Below are 18,022 nucleotides of genomic sequence, written 5' to 3' on the forward strand. Positions count from 1 at the left end.
TTCATATGGAGAAGAAAGAGGGCTGGGGGTGTGGACTCACAGCAAGTATAGGGATCTGCTACACCCAAACTAAATATAATCATGAGTAATCCGGGCCTTATCTAGCTCATTGACCTGCTTAAGGAGTGATCTGATTGGACATCATTTTGTAGCATCCCTGACTGATACAGCTATTGAGACCTGGTGAATTTGTCCCTTCCCCTCTTCTTTCTTCATTGCCTCATCAAAGACTGTCAAACAGGCATCCCATACCCTTAGGAATTTCTCTCTGTCTCTGTCTGTCTTTCTGTCTCTCTGTCTGTCTCTGTTTCTCTGTCTCTCTTTGTCTCTTTCTCCATCTCTGTCTCTCCATCTCTGTCTCTCTCTCTCTGTCTCTGTGTGTGTGTGGGTCTGTCTGTCTCTCTCTCTCTCTCTCTCTCTCTCTCTCTCTCTCTCTTTCTCTCTCCCTCTCTCTCTCTCTCTCCCTTTCCTTTGCTTTGCTCTCCTTTCCTTTCCTTCCTCCCACAAAATAGGGGCTTCACTTACATCAATTACAGTGATATCCCCCTCACTGGAAGAAAGAGACAGAGAAAGAGACAGAGACAGAAAGAAGCATCTTATTCAAGTATTGCTTGGGCTACAGGGCTACCAAGGTCCCTTTCAGCCCTGATATTCTGTGACTCTTTGATCATTTGGAAGCACTGGAGCTCTATCTACTACCGCACATTTTTAGAGTGGCTGTTTTTACAATGTGGGTGTTGATATCAGTCTAGTAGAAATAAAATGGGCATCTCTTTTGTTACTATTTTAGAGCTAATGATTCTATTCTTGTTCTATCAGATAGAGTGAGGCTTTCCTGTGTTTTCCCACTGTTACACACTCTCCTAGTAGATTATAATCCTCTTTGACAGTAGAAACTGTCTGGTTTTGTCTTTGTATTCATCAGACCTACCACAGTGCCTGGTACTACTTTGATAGGTGAAAGGCTCTGCCCGATCTCATCTATAGGAGTACAACTTTCAGTAATGCAGATTGTATGACCTATTCACTCTTCATCCTGTGTGGTTCTCACCCATGTCCTCCCATAAATTAATAAATATGTGTTAAGTTGAATGAAATTTAAGACAACTGTGCCTTCAAGAAACGGTGTGATGCAACAGTTAGAGGATTGGGCTTAGAGTCAGGAAGACCCAAGTTCAAATCCTTCCTCTTTACACATTCTAGCTGTATTACCTTGGGCAAGGCACTTAACATTTAACTGCCCCCTAAGCTACTCTTTAAAACTAGAAGTTACAGAAGACTTGGCTATTTGCATCAGTAGAGGGAGTTTTCATGCTGGGATTTCCCCACAGAGGTGAAATCAATGTCTGGACAAATACAGAACAGAGAAACAAAACCTATTCCCTTCACTGAAATATTCTTTAGTTATATGGGAGATTTCTCTCTTAACGAGATTTCTTCTGTACAAGAACACTATCATACCATCATGAAATTGATGTAAGTATGAAATAGAAAACGAAACTCCAGCATGCGGCAAGATGCTGTTTCTTTTCATGAAATTCCCCATATATAAAGCAAATTCCAGGCATCAAATAATGCTTAATTGAAAAAAAACACCCAAGGCAGAAAACATCCTGTGTTTATGATCCAACTTGTTTTTTTCTCCTTCTTTCCATCTTTACCTTATCTTCACAACCAAGTTTATTGGAAGTCATTGAAACCATTCACTGGCACCTGTAAATTCCGGTCTCCTAGATATTATTTCAGCAGCAGCTCACTCTGATACAGGTAAAGACAGTGGAGGCCCCTGCAGCCTGAAGAGTTTATGTCTATTTTTCTGAAGATACTACGGATAGCAATGTATTGCTCCTGTTATTTTAAAATGGTAGTAAATGGTCAAAGAGCGAAGCGCTCCTGAATTGAATGCCATGAGTTTAAATTACTTTTCTTCCTAACCCACTTTCGGAGTGACATTCATGGCTTCTTCGGTCCGTAAGGGGAACATTTTGGGGGCACGGTAAGGGGGAAGAGTGTTCCTTAGTGTTCATGTATCAGAGGCAGCCTCGCTCAGAAGGAATTATTTCTTTATTGATGGGCAAATCTGTTGGGAGATTGATGGTCAAATGTGGCCTTGGAAGGAAATTGTCAAAAGTAGAAGCTGCAGAGCCCCGCAAAGCAATCACTGAGGCTGCTGCCCACCTTCCACAAATGTTCGCTAAGTGTTGACTATGGGCTAGGCATTGTGGTTGTTGCTGGGCAGAAGGGGAAGGAAGAAGAGGAGGACAAGGAAGAGGGAAAGAGGGGGAAGGAAAAGAAGGAAGAGGATTAGAAGGAACAAAAGAATGAAGAGGAGAAGTCCTATGCTCAAGGAGCTTGTCTTCTACCAGGGTAATATACTATACACCTGCAGTAGTACTGGGGGATCAGGGCAGGCTGTTTCCTATAGGATCACAGATTTAGAGCTGGAAGGACCTTACAGGTTTTTAAGTCTAAGGTGGGATTTGTACCCAGGTCCTACTGACTCTAGCCTAGTACCAAAAGGTGTGAAAGCCTTTCTGCAAGCAAGCCTCCCTTTAGGCAAGTTCCTCCCCCAATGGGGTCTTTGTGACTCAGAATGTGATTGAACACATATGGTCACATAGGCCTCTTAATGGACAGGGATGATCTTCCTATTCCATTAACATTACAATAACTCAACAACAACAGAATGACCCTAAGCCCAGTGTTTATCCACCATAGCATTCTGCCTTTGGGTGTTTCAATTATGATGTAATATAAACAAGTAGAAAATTGCCACCCTTGGCATTTCAGGAACCCAAACTCTACAGCATTATCTTGATATTTTTATTTTAATTCGGCATTAAAAAAATACCTTATCTCTATACTCAAGGAGATGATGTAGTAGTTTAAGTGTAGGGAATAGAAAATTGGACTTGGAGCATTTTTCAAAACTTAATCATCTAAACAAAAGCTATTGACATTGTAATCATTGTTACTGTTCTATGAAGGGGAATATCACATTCTGTGAGTCTCTAACACATGGGCACCTAAGTATGATTCAAGGCAGAGTATGGTGGGGGCAAAGGAGAAAAGTCAATCAGAGTGCTTTAGGAAAAAGTGAGGAGGAGAATGCTGTTGGAGGTGGAGGGGGACAGGATCAGGGAAGGGTTCCTGGAGGAAATGGTACATGAGCTGAGCCTTGGAGAAAGAAGAGCATCCAGAGATGCAGAAGTGAGGATGAAGAGCATCCCTGGCCTGGAGGATATTATATGAAGAAAAACCTTACATGGAAAGTCATTTACAGAGCTAAGCAACCTGATATCCTGTGTATAGTCCAGAGTTTCCACTGATACTTTTGAGAAAGTTCATTTTCCTGACAGGACTAATTCTAATTCTCTGCAACTTCCAGCATTTGCCCTCAGGGGCTAAGCAGTTGTGATTGTGTGCATTTGTGTACCTATATTTTTGTGCACGTTTAATATTTGCATGTATAGTTAAACAAATGTATAGGCATATACAAATGATAGACCACACTCAGGTTTGACACAAGTCAGACCTGGAGTCTTTTTACTTATTACTATGGCATTATGTTCACATAATGAAGGTGTCATATCCACACACAGAGATTGAACTGCCATACCCAACTTGCAAATCATAATAGCTCACATTTATGTCATGCTCTAAAATTTGTGAAGCAGTTTACATCTCATTCGATTCTTATAGCAACCCTGTGTGTTGAGCGTACTTCATTTTACAGGTGAGGAAACTGAAAGATTAAGAATAAGTGACTTGCCCGGGGTCATACAGCTAACAAGTGTCTGAGGATAGATTTGAACTCATATCTACCTGACTCCAGGACCACCGCTCTATCTACCATGCCACCTGGTTGCCTTGTAAATGCTATTGTGACTCCACTTGAAGACCTTCAATGAGGGCAGAGGGAGGACTCGGCATGGCTTGAGGGGCCCATTCTGCTTCTGGATTGCTACAGCTTGTTTTAGAAGCTTGGCCTAGCAAATAGAGAGCTGGATTTGTAGCTGAGTTCAATCATACTTCAGACACATCCCAGCTATGTGACCCAGAGGAAATCATTTAACTTCTCAATGCTAGAAGCAATGCTTTAAGACTGTAAATTTCAAAGAAAAGCGTGAGCCTGGATTGGTAGAAGGAGCTTTCTCTTTGGGTAGTTCTCCATACCAATGAAATCATAGGCCTAATGTCTATTTACATGTCATATATAGTTCCTGTCTACCGAATTTGTATGTAGCATGGAAGCCTCTTGGGAGCAGGGCCTGGTTCATCTTTTTTTTCTTTAAATCCTTCTACCTCCTGTATGGAGCATGAAGCCTTACACAAAATAAGCACCAATTATTTATGGTGTCAAGTAATTTCATATCCCTTCAGGGGTGTGGATAGATCCTTGCAGCCTCTCTTCCCCATTGGAGAAAAAAAGAACCCAAAGGATTTACCGTACTTACGGTGGAGGGGTTCAGTAGCTTCATCTCCCTACTGAAAGAGCAGCAGTAACTTTGATTATCCTGTGAGTCTGCCCACTGTCCCCTTGGAAGCTTCCTGAAGGGAAGCTTCTTCTGTCCCTCTAGTCTCTTGAACATGGGCAAAATGAGCATTTTCACGTGGGCCTGGATCTGACAGATATTTCTATAACAGCAAACTGTCACATGTTGAACAATTAGATATCACAAATATATATGTATATACACACACATACATATATACACCTACACATGAATGTATATATGTATGTTGCGCGTGTTTATCTACCGCAAAGATATTATTTGTATTTTGTAAGAAAGAGAGACAGAGAAAGGAAAAAAAAGATAAAGGAAGGGGAGGAAGAAGAGTTTGAAGGAGAAGAGGAAGAGAAGAAAAGAAGGAAGAGGAAGGGATAGAAAAGCCACAACCACATATGAGTGCAAAGACCTCCCATTTTGTAGTTTCTAATATTCCTTATGTGTGGATTCTTCTTTGACAGGTCCAGGGACACACATCTCCAACCCATCACTCCAGCTTTTGGTCCTAGTCTGGCCCTATAAACCCTTCCCTTGGAACTTCCTATGGAATACAGATTTAGAGATGGAAGGAGTCTCTGAAATCCTACAGTTCAACCCCCCTCGTTTCGTCAGCTGAGGAAACCAAGTCCCAGAGAGGTTAGATAATTAGCTCAAGGTCACACAGTTAGAGACAGAATGTGAACCCGGGTCCTCTGACTCCAAAACTATCCATCTCATATCTGTGCGACCTGAGGGAAGTCTTTCTCTGAGCCTTAGTTTCCCCATCTGTTAAAATAAAAGTAGGATATAAATAAAAGGTTTCAATAAGATGATCTTTAAGGTTCCCATCATGCTCTAAAGATGTGACTCTCATGAAAGGGGTTAGACTAGATGTTTTCTGAGGCCTCTTCCAGCTCTAATTGTCTTTGAAAATGGGTCTGGCAGAAAATATTCAAGTCAGGAGGACAGTCAAGGCTAGAAAACAAAGCAGGTTTCTTCCCACGCTCCTGAACCTGGAGCTGTAGCTTCATAAGACCTTGTGAGTTGTATAAAGGACAAAGCAAGAGAAACCCTGCAGGGAAGGAAAGGACCTTGAGATTCCCTGGAGACTCTTCTAGATTTTCTTTAGAAATATGGGGTGTATCCACTGGAGAAGCCCTAAACAAAGAATGGTACATAAATTTATGATGTCATTAAAATGATAAATTTGAAGGATACAGGGAAACACGGGAAGATTTATATGAACTGATGCAGAGTGACATTAGCAGAACCAGGAATACAATGTACATAGAAAAAATTGAAAACAGCAGCAATGCTAACAAAAATCAAAACAGAATGCTGTGAATTTATAATAACCAAGAGAAAAGGAAGGAAATAACCATTGATTGAGGACCTACTATGTGCCAGTCACTGTGCTAAGTGTTTTACAAAGATTTTCTCATTTTGTCCTCACAGCAACTTGGAGAAGTCCCTGCTATTATTATCCCCATTTACAGATAAGGAAACTGAGACATATGGAGATTAAATGACTTGATCAGGGTCCTATAGCGGCTAAGTGTCTGTGGCTGGGTTTGAATTCAAGTTTTCCTTACTCTAGGCCTGGGTGGCATTTTTATTCCCATTTTATAGATAAGGCAGATAGAGGCTAAGTGACTAGACTAGGATTATAGAGCTGGTACCTTTCTGTGACCATGTTTGAACTCAAGTCTTCCTGAGTCCAGGCCTGGTGGAGGTGCTGGGGAAACTGAGGCAGATGGAAGTTAAATGACTTGACTAGGGTAATACAGCCAATGCATTTCTGTGACCAGACTTGAATTCAAATCTTCCTGACTCTGAGCCCAGTGCTCTATCCACTGTCCCACTTCGGGGGCTTCTCAAGAAAGGATAAGAAAAAATGCCTCCAGCCTCCCTTTGCATAGGTGAGGGAGCATTGGTGTGGAATGTTACGTGTGCTGTCACATTTAATTGATGTGTTAGTTAGTTTTCTTGCAGTGCTTTTCTTCTCTCATTTTCTTACTTATTTTTTGTCGTAGGAGATGATGCCCTGGGTAGGGGAGGGAGAATATACTTGGAAATGGGGCTGAAGTAAAATCAAAAGATAATATTTTTACACACACAATGAGAAACATCTGGAATTCCTTGAGATTTCCATGGTTCATATGGCCAGCACCTTAAGGATGTCTGTCTCATGGAGTACTCACAACCAAATTTCCCCATTCACAAGGATATATAGAGCCTATCTGGCATGAATGGGAAGGTGTCTCATATATTTAAATGGAAAAAGGTTTGTGAATTATAAATCCATAGATCAAAATACTGCTTATTTAGTCTAACTGTAAGTCTAGCAGCCTTCAAAAGAGTCCCAGCTTCCCTGCTTTTATGGTCATAAAATTTCTATTGAATGTCAAGAGCAAAGAAGGGTCTCTGGATAAAAGCCAGTTGGCCTGTGCTCTGCTATAACCACAGAACAGCAGGGACCCAGACTTGCTGCCTTTTCATCTGAGGTGAAGAGACTAGATGCAGAATCCACAATAAAAATTTCCATTACCACAGGGCTTTGGAAAGCAGCTGATAAATTAATTCAGGCTAAGTTGTTAATGACTTATAGCTCCATGTGTAAACCTGCTCAGGTAAAATTCTCTGCATTTTAGTAAGGGGCAGCACCTTCCCACCAGGCAATCTCACTAATAATGGAATTGCAGGCTGTGGCAAGTAGGAAAGTGAGGGTCCATGGAACCTCCTGACAAAGCTTGGTTCATACCACATAGGCACTTGTTCATGCAATGCGCAATACTGGAAAAATACATTGAACCATGACTCCCACATAGCGATGTCATTTTGGTCCTCTTTGAGTATGAAGGACAACAACCAACCAACCAATGGAAAGAACACCAGAATGGGAGTCAGGATATCTAACTCTGACACTCAACTCACTGTGTCACCTTAGCCAAGTCACTTCCTCCCTCTGGACCTCAGTTTCTCCATTTATAAAATGAAGAAGTAGGATTAGATCAAGCATTCTTAACCTTATTTCATATCCTGGACCTCTTGGGCAGTCTGGTGAAGCCTATAGAACCTTCCTCAGAACCATGTTTGTAAATGCATAAAATAAAATACGTAGGATACATATTAAGAAAACCAATTATATTAAAATAATTATCAAAATAATCTTAGAAAAAACAAGTTCAATGGCCTCAGGTTAAGAGTGATTGGACTAAATGACCCCTAACATTTATAATAAAGCATAGCTGTTAAGCCCCTCACCCCCATTTCACACATGACAAAATGGAGGTTCTGGGAATTTAATCTCCTTGCTCATGGTAACCAACCAAAAAGTATTTAAGGCAGGATTTGAACCTAAGTCTCCTGACTCCAGATCCAATCCTCTATCTTTTATAATTTTATTTTGATTTGTATTTATTATAATTTATTTATAAATTATTTATATTTATCACAATCCTATTTTTTTTAAACCAGAACTGTAATTTCATTATCATAGGGAAGTCTTGCAATCAATGCCAAGGTTAGCAGTTCTGTAACTTCTTAAGTCAGGGATGGGGAACCTGAGGCCTCGAGGCCTGTCTTAAGAGAGTTAAGTCAGGAACTAAGGAGTTATGCGACTTGCCCAGTTTAACATGCTGTGGTATTCTACCTTCTTCCTGATTCAGGCAGCCCCATCTCATGCAGATCAGCATTTTAATAAATGCTTTCTGGTTGACTAACAGTCAGTAATTAACTTGGGTCATTATTAGAATGCAGAATCTCTTCCCGTCCCCCAAAATCAAAAACAGAAATGTGCCTGAGAGCAACAATGGGGAAGTACCACCAATGACAAGACGAGAGCACTAGGGATCTGGCAGCAAGACAACAACTGAGTCCACCGTCCAAGCCTGGGCTGACCAAAAGGACAGCTGCTGCACATTCCTTTGAAACATACTTCCAGCATATGGAAAGCTTGGAGATCGAAACTATTTTTCAACCACGAATGATGTTTTTCAGCTTCGGTGTGCACATGGTATTATTCATTTCCCTCAAGTCTCCAGTCCAGGGAGTTCACATAAACTCAGTTTACTCTCAGATTAAATTGCAGCCGTTAAAACTGATTTCTCATAGGATACGGTTCATTTCAGCATCTTCACTCTCCATCCCGGCAGCTTCTAAGACACCTAAAAACTGCTTTCCCCCCCTAAATTGGAGGTCCCTCTGGATTGGCTCAACTAGATAGTTATGGCATCCATGGCTTTGATATGAAAAATCCACCAGCACCCCCTCCCCCTCCCTCCCTGCTGCAGCTGCTCCCAGAAAGTCAATCAAGCCTGTCTTTGCATCAGTTAGGTCTGTGAGAGGGAGTGAGAGCCTTGGAGAAAAGTAGTTCTTTTTATTTTTTTTTCTTTAATACAGTGGGTCAGAATGGTCATTGTGGCTCATAGAAAAGCATCTTTCCCCAGAGAACATAATGGGAAAATATTGGTTTGAGCCTTCTTTTATTTTTCCTTCTGCTCCATTCTTGCCCTGATATCTGATTCTCTCTCAGTGTCGTGTTTGATGGCTCACCAGGGAGATATTTGTTTATGGCATGTGCCTACGTTCAGGGCCAGGATTGCCTCAGTGTTAAAACAGGAGGAATCATTTAAGGGTTGAAAGCTTTGATGTTGCCCCCTGGCAACCCTGAGTAGAGCAGGAAACCCTCCCAGTGTGGAGCTTCTCCTTGTCCCTCCTTCGCCAGGAAGCGGCCCCAATTGTGGGATCCAGATGTGAGATCTAAGACAACATGAACAACTTGGCCTTATCCCCATAATAATGATAATTCACATTTGTATAGTGCCTAACATTTACAGAGCACTAGATTATTTTATGTTCCAAAAATCCAATGCAGCTCTAATGTCATCGATAAGGGAGTTCACTTCCATGTGGTGAAGGTCACAGCCCATGCACACCTGCCCTCCCCTAAGGACACACAGAAGGCACACCTAACATGCTGGAGACCCCCCTTCAGTTCTTCTGGATCACCCGGGTAACGCAGGAAGACTATGGCTAGCGACCTGTCATCTCTCAGACTCTCTACATGTCGCCAGCCAGCCCATCTGCCCTTCCTATCATAAAATTCCTTAGTGATTTGTTTTACTCTTTTCTATGATGATGTGCTTTGTAAAGACGGGAGGGGAGCGGATGAAAAAGAAAACTTCAGAAAGAGTGTTGTAAGAATTGTCCCCATTTTATAGATGAGGAAAGTGAAGTAGAGAGAGGTGAACTAGCTTACCACAAATCCTAATAGCTAATGAGAATAGTTAACATTTATATAGCATTTACTGTGTGCCAAGCACTGTGTACTTTACAATTATTGTCTAATTTGAGCCATAATAGCCCTGGAAGGTGAAGGAGGAAGAGGAGGAGGAGGAGGAGGAGGAGGAAGAACAGAAGGAGGAGGAGGAGGAGGAGGAAAAGAAAATAGATAACATTTATATGGCACTTACCGTGTGCCAGGCACTGTGCTAAGTGGTTTACATTTATTGATCCTCATAGCAACCCTGAAAGGGAATAATTAATAATAATAATAATAAAAGTAACAAATAGCTAACATTTACATGAAGGCAGCTGGGTGGCCTAGTAGATAGAGCGCTGGACCTGGAGTCAGGAAGACCTGAGTTCAATTCTGACCTCAGACGTTCACTAGCTGTGTGACCCTGGACAAGTCACTTAATCTGTGATTGCCTCAGTCCACTGGAGAGAAGGAAATTACTTTAGAATCTTTGCCAAGAAAACTCCAGTTGGTGTCACAAAGGGTCAAACACAACTGAATGACAATGACAAATTGACATAGTGCTTACTATGTGCCAGGCACCATGCTAAGCACTTCAGTTATTGCTCTTCGTAACAACCGTGGAAGATGATGATGAAGAAGAAGAAGATGATGGTGATGATGATGACGATGATGGTGACAACTAACACTGACATAGTGCTTACTATGTACCAGGCACTGTACTAGATTCCAGTAACAAAGACGTACGTGAAATAAGAAACAGGGGTGTAAGGAGTGTTAACAACTGGAAATATGAGCCCACATTTAAACCCAACTGCTTGGAACAGCAAGTCTAATTTTGCCTCCCATAAAAAGTGCTGAGATACAACTCTGTTCAGGGTATTTTGTCATTTGCATTTTTATTTTACCCAAATAATGTTTCATCTGCATGACAACAACCAGGTAAACAAAGGCATGGTGACTCCATCACTTCTGGCTCAATGCAGAGATGAGGCACCTTGCAGAGAGGTCTTTGAGGAAGAGCACTCACTCATTCAGTCACTGCACCCTCCAGATATTTCAGAACCTAGCCTCATCGGTGCTGCCCAGAGCTCCTAAACTAATCAATTATAAACATGAACTCTACATTATACTGTTGCATATTTCATTCATCTTCTTCATTATGCCGTTAGCAGGGTTCAGCAGGCATATAATTTAATAGCAAGCTTTGGAATTGATCCAATTTCCATCTTCTATGATATTTGGAACATGCGAAGGTTTTTTATTGTTTTAAATTTTATTTTTTTTATTCTGACCTTAGCAAACACCAACTGAAATGAGCATTTCCGTATGCATAGTAGAACAGAATAAAAGGATCGCATGTGAAACTATGAATCTCTATTATGTGCAGCTCAGTTTTCCCTTTAAGTATATATTAAATTCAACACATAATATGCAAAGTTTCAATGGCAGAATTCTGTGTGCATCTCATCTGGAATATCTCATTCTTGTGGTTTCCTCAGTGCTGTCTTTGGAAGGGATCCAGTCTTTCTTGAAAGACTAGGAACTTCAAAGGAATAGGGTAAATTTTCTTTACGGATCTGACTTATAAAAAGAAGTACAGGTGGGTGAATTTCCAGGGAACTGGGCGCCTGGAGAATTCTTTCATAGATTTGTGAAACTTGAACAAACTGATTTGAAAAAGAGCCTAAAAAGAGCAGTAAGGAAAGGGTGGGGAATGATTTGTGTTCTGTCTGTCTCTTTATCTCTGCCTCTATCTCTCTTTTTCTCTCTCTGCCTCTGTCTCTCTTTTTCTCTCTCTGTCTCTGTCTCTTTCCTTTCTATTTCTCTGTATGTATCTATGTCTCTATCTCTAAATCTGTTTCTCCCTGTGTCAGTCTGTCTTTGTTGTTCTCTGTGTCTATTTCTATCTCTCTCTGTCTCTCCATCTATCTCTCTATACTTCTGACTCTGTCCATTTCTATCTGTCTGTCTGTCTCTCTACTATCATCCAGCATTATTGACTGAGTTCTGTAGAGAGAGGAGAGACATAGAAGTTACCCTCTTTGCCCTCCAGGACTTTCCAGTTCTAATGGAGTTCCCCACCCCAACCCCCTAAAAGGAGCCTTATAAAACAGTAACTTCCTAGGGAATTCATGGCTACATCATGGCTTGCTGATCATCATTGGTAACAACTTCCTAGCAATTAGAGATGTTTCACAAAGGATAGGATTAACCTGATTTTTCCAGTGCCTGTGACAAATGCACAAGAGTTAGATGCATCATTTTAATGACCCTACGAAGTAGATTTCATGGAGAAGGAACCTGCGTTTCAGACACTTGAAGTGAAACTGGTAGTTTTATTGACTTCCAAATGAATAAGATGCATTAATCTATTCATCCTCTAAATTGTTGAGAGGAAGATTCTGTCTTGAATGAGTTTCTGGTGAAGAGAATTAGACTAAAGCAGATTACTGCTGTTTGTTCTTGAAGAGGACCATGATATCAGGGAGGTGATGCCATAACATGCAAGTGAATTGGATTTAAGTGAGGGAGGCCAGTGCCAAGTCACCAGCCTCACTATCTACTCTGGAGCCATCTGAGGTCCAGTGGCAAGATATAGTTGAGGACAACTGGAGACAGCCCTGGATGCAGCAGGAGACGTTGGCCTTTTCAAGCTAAGGTCTCAGGTTGACAGAAGTAGTACCTCAATCTAAATCTAAAGTAGGTTAGACTACCTTGGGAGGTGGTGGGGTTCCCCTCACTAGAATTTGATGGCTATTTGTCAGAGATGCCTAGGGAAGAGATTCTTAGCATATTCATTAATCTGTACCCCCTGGGCAGTCTGCCGAAGACTACGGACCCCTTCATGGAATAATGTTTCAAATGCATAAAATAAAATACATGGAGTTACAAAGGAAACCAATTAAACTTAATTAGTTTTCAAAATAGTTTTAAAAACAAGTTCACCGAAGTCAGAGTAAGAATTGCTGGTACGGAGAGAATTCTTACTCAGGAACAGGTTAGAGCAAATTTCTCCTGACAATGATGATTCCCCAGATTTTCAGCTCTGAGACTCTGTATTTCTTAGATTTGTTAAGTCATTGGGCTGAACAATGGGAAGAAGAAGAAGATGAAGATGAAGATGAAGATGGAGAAGAAGCAGGAGGAAGAGAAGGACAAGGATGAGAATGAGGAGGAAGAGTAGGAGGAGAAGGAGGAGAAGGAGAAAAAGAAGAATAGAAAGAGGAGGAGGAGGAAGAGGGGGAGAAGGAATAACAATGACAAGGTCAAAGATAATGATAATGATAACCATACAGGCAACATGGCATAGTGGAGAGAGAGCTGTCCTCAATCCAGAAAGACCTGGATTCAAGTCCTTCCTCTGACACACTCGGGCTGTATGGCTCTGGGCAAATCACTTAACTTCTCGGTGTTCTCGGCAAATCTGTAAGACTAGAAGTTGCACAGAAGATGCCAACCTATATCGGTGGAAGGAATTTCCTCACCTAGGAGTTCTCCATACAGATGGAATCATAGGTCTGGTCCCTACCCCCTTAGGATACTAATAATTACTAGCAATTACCATGTATGGTGCTTTAAGGCTTACAAAGCACCTGACAGAGATCATCACATTTGATCCTTCTAATGACATGTGTGGTAGGTGCTATTATTATCCTCATTTTACAGACGTATAAACTGAGGCTGAGAAGTAAAATGACTTGACTGGAGTCATGCAGCTATCAGAAATGCTCGAGGGTCTGGAAGGGTACTTGCCAGGCATGTTGCAGAGGGGAGCCATACTTTGATTAGGAGGATGTATGAAATGACTCCTGGGATCCCTTCCAGCTCTATGCATCTGTAATTCTGTGATCCCTTATCTCAAGAGGCTAGAACACGGCAGAGAGATGCTATTTTCCTTTCTAATTATCACCTGTACTTCTCTACAGTGGTGATCTTTCTTATATCTCATATGAAAGCTTACAGACGAGAAAGAGTATTAAAGACTCAGGTTTCATGTATGTAAATAGTTGTTACCCATGGGTAACAGGTAACCATTATTTCCAATCATTTTCAAGACTTTAGCTAATTTCCCACCCTTCCCCCTACTCTGGAGGCCTTGAACATTCACTCTATCCTTGAGTCCATGGCCCCACCCTACACCACCCCACTAACGATGGAAACAGAGTTTAGGAAGGTTTAGGGTTCTCCCTATAAAGAGGGGATTTATCCTCCTCTGATTCCTATGCTAGTGGTTTTAGTAACTTGGGACTAATGCATAAGATACACCAGCCTATTCACCCTCCATTAAGGGATTGGTCTAATCGATAGAAAGTGTTTGTTATCTAAATTGGCAAAAGGGTCACTTGGTTTTCTTCTCATTACTTATCATTTTGGGGATCCTGGAAACCTGCTACTACTGCTTGATTCATTGACAGCACTGTTTGTTTTATCTCACCAAGATCATTCACACTAATTGGAGCAGGAGGCGTTATCATTAACTAAAGGGTTTATTTCTGACCCAGTCTGGCTTGATTCTCACTTTTTTCAGGTAAAAGTGACAATTATAAAGCTAGAATATAGTTCCCTATCAACAGTTCCTTTTGGAGTTCACTTGGCCAGGCCAATATTTTACAGGCTCTAGATTGTTAATGTTTGTAAAGTGCCATGTACGTAGTAGGCACTTAATAAATGCTTATTCCTTCCCTCCCCCCCTCCCAGGGGTGGGGTATAGAGTATTGTTTCAAGGGGCTCCAGAATGCATATTCACCCACCAAACAACACCACTTTGAAATTAATTTAGCTCCAAAAATACGGCACTTGATTCAGGAGAGTAAGTAAGCCAACTTTTTTTTCTTTTTCTTTTCTTTTCTCTCTTTTTTGGAGATTGGGTTTTCCTATCTCACCCAGGCTGGAAGTGCAACAGTCACTCACCAGTCAGTCCTGCCAATGCACTGAAGCTTTGTCAAGTTCCAGCTCCATTTCCAATCTGAGCTGTTTCCCCTTCTTAGGTTTATCCCTCCAGCTCCCAGAGGGCTCTCTGTATCAGTATCAGACTTAGGAAGGGCACAAATTTGGTTTTAGCCAGACTGCAGCTCGGAACTCCTGAGCTCAAGTGATCCATCAACCTCATCCTCTCCAGCAGCAAGGATTATAGGAGCACTCTATCCCACCCGACACCTATATGCCTTTTGTAGGGATAAGGGCTAGACTTGTGAATTTTTGAGTGAGAGAAATCCCTCTCCTGCTGCTGATAAAAATGTTCTCTGAACAAATATTGTCTTAACCTAGTGAGTTGCCTAGAGTAGCTATCAAACACATTCACCCAGGTGAAATTGCCCAGCACATTGTGATTGGCAGTAGAAATATTCTGTGAAGGTTCCTGAACAGAACAGAACCTTATTAAAATAACCACTTTTGAGTGTGTATGTGTGTGTGTGTGTGTATGTATAGAAAGTTGTAGAATTTTTTTGTCTTTATGTATGTCTTTATGTATAAATAAAGTTATCCCCTTCTGTCTTTTCGTGGCTGGAGTTGTTGGGGGATGAAAAGAGAGTCTGAATGACAATAACATGAACTGTGTAATAGTTCATAAAGAAAAGTGTAATTGGGAAATATTTAACAAAATAAGTAAATAATATAATACAACCTAGATAATGCCAATTTGTGGTTTTCTAAGTCAATATGTGGCCTGGTTGCTATTTCAGTTTGATGTCAATGGTTTAGAGTGCTAAAAGGTAAGTATGCCCAGGGTCACACGGATGAAGGATTTAATTCTGAAGGGGAATTAAAGGGAGTGAGGATAATGTCCCCCATTTAAAACAAACTCTTTGAGACCAAGACTATTCTGTTTTTGTTTTTATCTTTCTAGCTCATAAAGTTCAACAACAATTCAACAAAAAATGTACTAGGTGCCTACTATGAGCCAGGCACAGTGCTAGGAGCTTAGGGTGGTACAAAAAGCAAAAACAATATAGTCTCTACCCTTAAGGAGGAGGCATTTTATGGGGGGAGGATGCAATACGTAAACAAAGAAATAATTTGAAGGTATTTAAAGAGAGAGCTTTAATAATGGCGGTTCATGGAGTTGGTGGCATTTGAGATGAGCCTTGAAAGAAGGAAGAAGAGCATTCCAGCCATGGCAGAGAGTCTTTGAGAGAGCACAGAGATGGGAAAAGTCCTGTCCACTTTGGGAAATAACTAGCCAGCTGACAAAATGATGGTAATACAGTGGATAGAGTGCCAGGCTTGGAGTTGAGAAGGCTCATCTTCCTGAGTTCAAATCTGGCCTCAGACACTTCCTAGCTGTGTGACCTGAGTAAATCACTTAACCCCGTTTGCCTCAGTTTCCTCATCTCCCAGAAGAGCTGGAGAAGTAAAAGGCAAGCCACTCCAGTATCTTTGCCAAGAAAACCCCAAATGAAGTTACGCAGAGTCAGACACGAATGAAACAACTGAACAAAATGGGAAAATAATTTCATAGGGTGGTTGTGAGGAGCAACTGAGAGGCCTTAAAACACTATATAAATGTTAACTCTTAGAGGGGATTCTTGACCAGATAATTTAAGTTGACAGTTTGAATTAGGTGGCCTCTAAACCTTTTCCAATTCTTAAGATTCTGAACTCTCACTGTCTCACATACAGCCCACCTCCGGGAAGTTTTCACAGCATCTTGTAAATACTATTCATAGCTTCAAACGAGCTAAACTTATAGAACTAAGAGGCTGTAGTAAACTGTATGTCCCGCGGTCAAAACCTCATCATGACTGTTGGGGAAAATATATTTGCTTTTGAGTGAGAGACAACCTTTTCTTAAAAAAGCCAATTTTGAAAATTTATTTTATGAGTTACTGTGATAAATCCAAATTATTGATTTAGCAAGTGGTAGTTCTTGGGCTCACTGCATAGTCATTGAAATAGGGCTATTACTCAGGGCTATAAATGTGACGCTCTGAAGTTTGTGGGGAGGGCCATTGGCCACAGGTAGAGAGGGCTTCCACAAAGATTTGCATTTGCTTCTGGACTTTGGGGATCTCTGCCCAGAAGATGTCTAGATCTACCTCTCATGGCCTCCATCCTGATTAACAGCCCATGATATGTAGCAGTTTCTAACATCGCTTGATATCAGACTGTAACCTTCTAGACTTGGAATTTATGTTTGTATGTGGACTCATTTCAGCTCAAAGCAAGGAGCTCCAGCGTCCCATACATCAACCAACAAATGTTTCCTCCAGCAATGGCTTCCTGGCTCCTGTTACCTCCAGGATGAAGTAGAAAAATCTTCTCTTTGGCTTCTAAAGCCTTTTACAACTTGGCCCTTTCTTACCTTTCCAGTCTTCTTATACTTCACTCCTCTCCACACACTCTATGATTAAGCTACCCTGAGGGAAGCTAGATGGCACAATGGATACAGCTCCAGGCCTAGAGTCAAGAAGACCTGAGTTCAAATCTGTGCAAGTCACTTCACCCTGTTTGCCTCGGTTTCCTCATCTATAAAATGAGCTGGAGAAAGACATGGGAAACTACTCCAGTATCTTTGCCAAGAAGACCCCAAATAGGGTCATGAAGAGTTGGCTAAACAATAACAAGCCCATTTACTGTTCCTTTTAGATGATGATGGTGGTGGTGGTGGTGATAAGCACCTACTTCCCAAGGTTGCTCAGAAAATCAAATGAGATATATAAAGCTTTTAGCACGTTTCCTAGCACATAGTAGGTTTTCTAAAAATTCACAGTTCCTGGCACAAAGTAGGTTTTCTTTAAAAAATGCTTGTCTGCTTCTTCTATAATAATAACTTAAGGTTTACAAAATGTTTTACAAATAGTGTCCCACTTAACTTATGATGGAAAATGCCATCCGCCTCCAGAGAAAGAACTGTGGAGGGAGTCAGAATGCAGAGTGAAGCAGACTCCTCTCTTTTGTTTTGTTTTCTTTCTCATGGTTTCTCCATTCATTATAATTCTTCTATGCAACATGACTAATGTGAAAATATGTTTAATATGAATGTTTGTGTAGAGCCCATATCAGATTGCATGCCGCCTTGGGGAGGAAGGGGGAAAAATTTAAAACTTATGGAAGTGAATGTTGAAAACTGAAAATAAATAAATCAAATGCTGAAAAAAATAATATCCCATCCGATCCTCACAACAACCCTGAGAGATAGGCACAATTATTATCCACATTTTATAAGTGAGGAAACTGAGGCAAACAAAACTTAAGTGACTTGCCCAGGATCACAAAGCTGATAAGTATCTGAAGCTAGATGTGAACTCAGGACTTCTTGGTTCCAATT

At 41.1% G+C, this 18,022-nt stretch overlaps 1 protein-coding gene across 1 annotated transcript in view; it reads left to right on the forward strand.

The window, feature by feature from the left end:
• The window catches only part of TMEM132C (transmembrane protein 132C), a 537,194-nt gene that overhangs the window by 367,258 nt on the left and 151,914 nt on the right, over positions 1 to 18,022 (forward strand). The window lies entirely within an intron of this gene.

The sequence above is a fragment of the Trichosurus vulpecula genome, chromosome 1 (assembly GCF_011100635.1).
Source record: "Trichosurus vulpecula isolate mTriVul1 chromosome 1, mTriVul1.pri, whole genome shotgun sequence".
NCBI classification, from domain to species: domain Eukaryota; kingdom Metazoa; phylum Chordata; class Mammalia; order Diprotodontia; family Phalangeridae; genus Trichosurus; species Trichosurus vulpecula.